General features: G+C 40.0%; 1 pseudogene; it reads right to left on the bottom strand.

The window, feature by feature from the left end:
- Window positions 1-4371: 4371 nt before the first annotated feature.
- On the bottom strand, window positions 4372-5160 carry LOC141374960 (actin-related protein 2/3 complex subunit 3 pseudogene; annotated as a pseudogene).
- Between the last annotated feature and the right edge of the window lie 1418 nt (window positions 5161-6578).

Below are 6578 nucleotides of genomic sequence, written 5' to 3'. Positions count from 1 at the left end.
TCTTGTTTTCTAATATATGTATATTCATATTACAAATTCCCTATATCCTTTCATCTACTTCCCACAGATTCTTGAGTATAGTTCCTTTGTTGTCATTCAGTTCTCAGTATTTATAATCTCCATTACAATTTCTTCCAGATCCATGAATTATTTAAAAGTGCTATTTAGTTTCCAAATGTATGGGTATATTTTAGCAGACTTTAAAATTTTATTTATAAAATCATTGTGGAGTGCATGTTTTCAAATCACTGGAATTTTTCAATACTTCCTTTGTGATCCATTATGTATGTACTCAAATTTAAAAAACATATTTTATGAGTTTGAAAAGAATGCATAGACTGTATCTGTGGAAGTCTGGGAGCTCCCTCTCTCTCTGTCTCCATCCCCATTCTATCTATATCCCATATATCAATTAGAGTGTTTCAGTGTTTTCTATTCTTGCTGATATTTTTAAAAAGATTTTATTTATTTATTTGATAGAAAGAGACAGATAGTGACAGAGACAGCGAGAGAGAGCACAAGCAGAGGGAGAGGCAAAGGGAGAGGGAGAAGCAGGCTCCCCATGGAGCAGGGAACCCGATGTGGGGCTCGATCCCAGGACCCTGGGATCATGACCTGAGCCGAAGGCAGACGCTTAACCATCTGAGCCACCCAGGCGCCCCTCTTGCTGATATTTGGAAAGCTTGATTTATCTGTTAGTAAGAGAAGTGTGTTAGAATATTTTACTCTGATTATGGATTTGCCAACTTGTTATGGTTCTGTCAATTCTTGCTTTGTATGTGGTAAGGCTGTCCTATCTTTGATGTGTGTGTATTGAAGATTATTCATCTCCCAGGGAGCTCTTGCTTTTATCCCTAAAAATTATCATTTTATCCTTAATAATACTTTTGCCTTCAAGTCTCTTTTGTCTAATATTTATAAAGCCAGTCAAGCTTTAACCTTGTTCAGCGATTGCCTATCTTTCTCATCTCTTTATTTACATCCTGTGTTTCCTTGCATTTGGAATGCTCAGAGTATTTCTTTCATGCACTGTATGTAGCTGAATGTTCTGTAACTAGTATGTGCAACAAATGTGATTTATGCCGTAGTGAGAGCAGGACTTTAGTTTTGTTCCCTGTCTATTTAAAGTGTGTTTGTTGGAGGTCGTGGGTTGGGCAGGTCCCATACTCACCTCTGACTTCCAGTGTGTCACCTCAGACACATCTCAATTCAGAAATCAAATAAGTGCAGCTGAGCTGTTAATTGAAACAATCATCTTCATTTACCACTCTGTCCCCCCGTGAGCTATGTGGTTGTGGAGCTGACAGCCCTCACAGAGGTGCCACCCTCAGCCAGCCTAGAGTCCTTGAAGAGAAGAGAGGAGTGTATGTCCGGGGGTACTTCCTCCTTGCAGGTCCAGCAGAAGTTTTAAACAGCTCTTGTGGGGCCCTTTCAGGTTCTTCAGAACTGTTTGTGCCCTCACTGGCCCCCCTATGCAGGGTCTCTGGGGTCTGCTCCTCTGGCTGCCTGTCTGCTTGGATCTCAGAGGGCCACTCTCCAGTGGCTTCTGCTGCTGAAAGTCCTCCAGACACTTTGGGTGGTCCTCTGGGGCAGGGCCTCACATGGCTGCTCTGTGTGTGTGTGTGTGTGTGTGTGTGTGTGTGTGTGTGTGTGTGTGCCCGTGTGCATGCACATACCTATTTCTGTTTCTTGTCTGTCTCTTGCCCCTGTCTCCTGCCCTGGTTCCTTTTCTTTTGTATGCCTGGCATCTGGTACAGGAGGTTTACTTGTGTCTGGCCACCTCTGGGTGCGTGAGCCTTCACACACCTGAGAAAGCACCTGGCCACCCCTCTGTTTGAGCAGGAGGAAGTCATCCATCTAGAGCAAGCCCTCAGCATCAAACCTATACAGCTTCTTCAAAAACCACAGCTGAGCCCATTCTCTTGGGGTGAGGGAGGTATCACCCCTCACACCCTTCCTTCTTGGGAGGGTCTCAGCTATAAACACCCCTTCCACCACAGACATGCTCCACAAATCTATGCTGTCCCCACAGCTCTATGTTCTCACCATATTCTTGAGTGCGTGAGTTCAAAGCCAGTGGACTGGTTCTCAACTGTTTCCTTTGTGAATCTGATACTTCATTTAGGATTTTCACATGCCTTTATCTTGGTGTGTAGTTAAAACCTCAATTTTAGGATCTGTTCTGTTTTTTTTATCTGTGTTTTTAGAAAGATGATTTAATCAATTTACATTTATTGAGTTTACTGACACATTTGGACTTATTTCTAACATCTTTTTTTCCCAACATATTTTCCTTAGTTCTTTTTCTCTTTCCTGACTTTGTTAAATGGAAAGTTTTCTTTATTTTCCTGTGACCTGCTCCTTTGAAAGTTAAACATTTTGTATCTGTTCTTTTAGTGGTTGCCTGTAACTTTTTATAACTCTTTAGTAAGTGATTTAACTTATTTTTCAAATGCATTTGGTAATTAACTCTAAGCTCTCTTTACAAAGAAGACAAGAATCCAGGGACAAAACAACTCTCTGAACTTCCTACTTCCTATCTTCCATGTTTTTATGCCATGTGGCATCTATTTGATAAAAACTCTGTTGCTAATCCGTCATTTCTTTATGGTGTTTTAAATATTTTACTTTCTCCCTGACGTTTCTCATCATATGTGTATGTCCGGATTCTTTTTAAAAAACTCAATCCTTCTCATCTCTCGGTGAACTTCTTCAATTTGGGGACTCATATTTCTTCAATTATGAATAATTCTATCATGTTATCTGCCTAAGGGTCCCCATTTGCCCATTTTCTCCTTCTGGAACTCCTCTTAGATGAATCTTTGATTCCATCAACCTTCATGTCTCTGAACTTATTTTTCATCTCTCCACGTTACATTCTGAGTGATATCCTTAGCTCCATGTTCTAATTCATTGGTTCCCTCTTCTGTTGTATCTAGTATACAATTTAAGCCATTTTTGACTTTTTGTTTATTTCAATGACTGTGTTTTTCAGCTTCCAGATTTCCAAATGGATTTTCTTAAACTTGAAATGTCTGTTCTCACTTAATGGTTGTCACTCCTATTTCCATAAAGTCTAACAATTGAATGTCGAAGTCCTTTTCAAATTGTTTCATTTTCCCTCTATTTCATTAGGTATGAATTCTCCCATGATTTTGTTCTATTAATTGTGTCCTATGGCAATAGGTTTTGTCAAGTGTTTTACACTTTTTATTTGTAAATTCACCTTGTCTGCAAATTTGTGTGCAAATGTGAAATTATAAACTTTAAAAACCCCAAATATCTGTGAAAGATAGAGGTTAATATCTAATATCCTTATTAAGAGGGGGACTCATGCAAGTAATAAAGGAGCAAACTAAGTTTTCAAGAAATTCAAAACAGGGTCATAAGCAGATCTTCTATTACAAAAAATGTTTAATAAACGACCCAAGTAGTCAATGTCACTGGTAGTCAAGAAATGCAAATTAAATTAAGATAGCAATTAGTTTTATTTTCATCCATTGAATTATGACGAAGTGAAGAGAGGGTAATAGCTAGTGCCAGTGAAGATTTTAGGAGACAGAAACTCACTGTTGATGGGAGTTTAACTTTTCAGGGAAGCAATTTAACCATGTCATAACAACACTCACTCACCCTCTCACTCATTCACTGAGCACTTTACTTACTCTGCATCAAGCTAGGTGTTGAGCTAAGTATATTACAATCATGAGACATATCTATCAAAACCAAAAATTGCTTTTGTCTTGGTGACTTTTGTAAATACCCAACAATAGGAGGACGGTTAATTAAATTAGGATGCATTTTACTTCCAAAGAGTTTTCTTGACAGGAGGAAAACCGAATACAGAATTTTTAGAGCAAGACAAGTTGGGCTCAACAATGCAAAAACACACACAGAACATCATCTGGACAGAAATATAAATGCACGTCAAGAGCAATTTCTTTTGGTCAGATTGAGGGTGAATTTTTTTATGTCTCTTTGTACTTTTATGTACTTTCTGAATTTTCTACAATATGACATTATTACTTTACCCAATCTAAAAATGTTAAACGATGGAAAGCAGGATTTTGAGCAGAAATGTTTTACAGATAGGTAACTTTATTTTTTCTTTTTTGCATGCTGAAGCCCGTCTCTTGAATGGAGAAAGCTGAATGTTCTCTTATCCCTGCTTCTTCCTGCTGTTATCTTCCCATCAGTCTGTGCTCAATAGTTTTCTGACTCCCCTCCCTGTCAGTCACGTCTATTAATGACCAATCTTCTATTTCCTCAGGCAGCAGGTTCCTTTGGGAAGCTCTGCCTGTTAGGAAGTTTTTCTTTTTCTTTTTTTTTTTTTTTTATTCTTACTTATTTTTATTAAGCACCAGCTTAATACTGCAGAAAATTTCAAATCACCCATTCTTCCCTCCCTGCCCCAAATTCTTGATAAAAGAGCTCTTCAAGTGAAGACATGCTCTCTTCTCTCTTCTGTATAAAACTTTATCAAATAAAGGCAAATAACTGTGTACACCTTGCTGTAAAATGCTGCCCACGGCTGTGGAAAGTGTCTGCTCAGGCTCCTTTCACTGTCCAGGTCCTGAAAGACTCTTGTTCATGAACTGTCTCTTCACAAAGCGAGTCCACCACTTGCTAGGTTTATCATTCTGAGGGTCAAAAACTTTCTCACAAAGTCTCAGTCCAGTCTCTTGTCTCAGCTGCTGTAAGTAGGCCCTCATCACCTCATCTTCCTGTTTGTTTGCAGGTTTGGCATAAATTGCATTAAGTGGAAAACCAGGCTCTCCAGGAATGGGAAAATTAGTGATTCCCAGTGTATACATTTCTTTTTCACCTTGGCTTTTGGAATTGCACTTTTGGAGTTTCTTTAGACACTCAGAAATGTACAGAGTTATATATATCAAGGTTCTATCAGCTTCATTCTTAATCTCATAGTTTTTGAAGAAGACATTGGCCTTAAAGTAATAGATGGCTTCATCCACAATATCTGTATCTTTTGTCTCTCTAGGGGCAGGTCCTTTGAACTGACTTCTGATAGGCAACAGTGCCATGTTTCCAATGAGTTTGGTGTCAGGGTCCATGAGAGAAGAGTGGTAAGCCGGCATCTTGGCGGCGCCGGTGTTTCAAGCCAGACGAGGAGGTTGGGGTTCGAGCGCGGCGCTTCCGGTCCGGAGGAAGTTTTTCTTTAAATTGAACTTCAGATATATATTTGGTGGTCTTGGATATTGATTTTGTTGTAAAACTGCCTTTGAGGGCTCCCTGGCTCTGGATAACAATGCACACTGTCCCCATTCAAGTCTGAAATGCACTGCCGATGTTCAGTAGTATGCCGGCAGGTGCCATCGGCCCCCAGGGGACATTGGGCAATGTCTGGAGACATTGTTGATCCTAACAACTGGGGGAGGGGGTGTGCTACTGACATCTGGTGGGTGAAGGTCAGGGATGCTGCTAAACATCTTACGGTGCTCAGGACAGGCACACACAGAACAAGCTATTTGTCCCACAACATCAATGGTGCCAAGATTGAAAGACCCTGTATTTAAAAAGAATTTAAAAGTTATTCCTTACAAAACCCATAGGTTTTTATAATTGTTTTTCATTTTTTGTACCCAAAAAGTACTATTAATGCCTTTTAGGTCAATATATCACATTTAAATACTTTTTTTGCAAATGATTTTTAAGTTTCAAAATGTCGCTTATTAGTAAGAAAAAAATAGCATTGAATAACTTACCAATCACTACTGACCCTTTGACAACTAGAGGGATTATAGCTTTTCGGGACACAGGCATGAAATGGCATGCTGGGGAAGTTATTTTGGGTATCCATCAGATCTTCCTAGAAATGATGGTCTTCAGACTCTGGAGTGAAGCTCTAAGAGCCTGACTGCCAACCCTGAGATGTCCTTCAGTGATACCTCACTCTCCCTGCTTGGCCCACCCTGCAAAGGATCATCAGAATGGGTCCAAGCATGCTCATGCAGAAGATTCTCCTGCAAGGGCAAAGTGAAGACAGATGTTCTGTCTTTGTTCAAAACACTAACACATGAGAATCTGCCTAATTTACGTCATTTTGCATTTCCGTTAGCAACACCCTCTGCATGAAACCATAAGCGGGTTGGAGGCATCTTAGGGGGATGCTTCTTGGCTCTGCTCCAGAGGTCAGGGAGATGGCCTGGCCGCAGCAGCGCCATTGGGAAGCTGGACCCTCAGGGCAGCCACTAACTAGCTGTGTGGCATTGAGAAAGTCGCTTCATCTCTGTCCGTCTCAATTTATCTGTAACACAAAGAGATTATACCAGAGCATCCTCTAGTTCCTTCATGCCTCTAAAATGCTAGGGTTTTAGAGAGTTGTCTCAAAAAGACAAGACAAGCTTCGCCAATTAGCAGTGCAGTGCACTTTATAAATTATTCTTTCACCACTGCTTCCTCTTTAACTCTGGAAATGGATTCAATTTTCTTTTCACAGACTTTCTTTAACAAAAGCAGCCTGCCTCACTGGTTAATATGAGTTTACTTGGGATGATTTTAGAAGGAAAACAAGTTCAAAGCATTGTTTGATAGGAAATGAAACCAGAAGTTAGTTGCAT

Source organism: Callorhinus ursinus, unplaced genomic scaffold (genome assembly GCF_003265705.2).
Source record: "Callorhinus ursinus isolate GAN/ISIS: 27379988/994484 unplaced genomic scaffold, GSC_fseal_2.0 scaffold2, whole genome shotgun sequence".
Taxonomy (NCBI): domain Eukaryota; kingdom Metazoa; phylum Chordata; class Mammalia; order Carnivora; family Otariidae; genus Callorhinus; species Callorhinus ursinus.
Note: the sequence above shows the minus strand (reverse complement) of the source record. Positions and strands in the feature narration are given on the sequence as shown.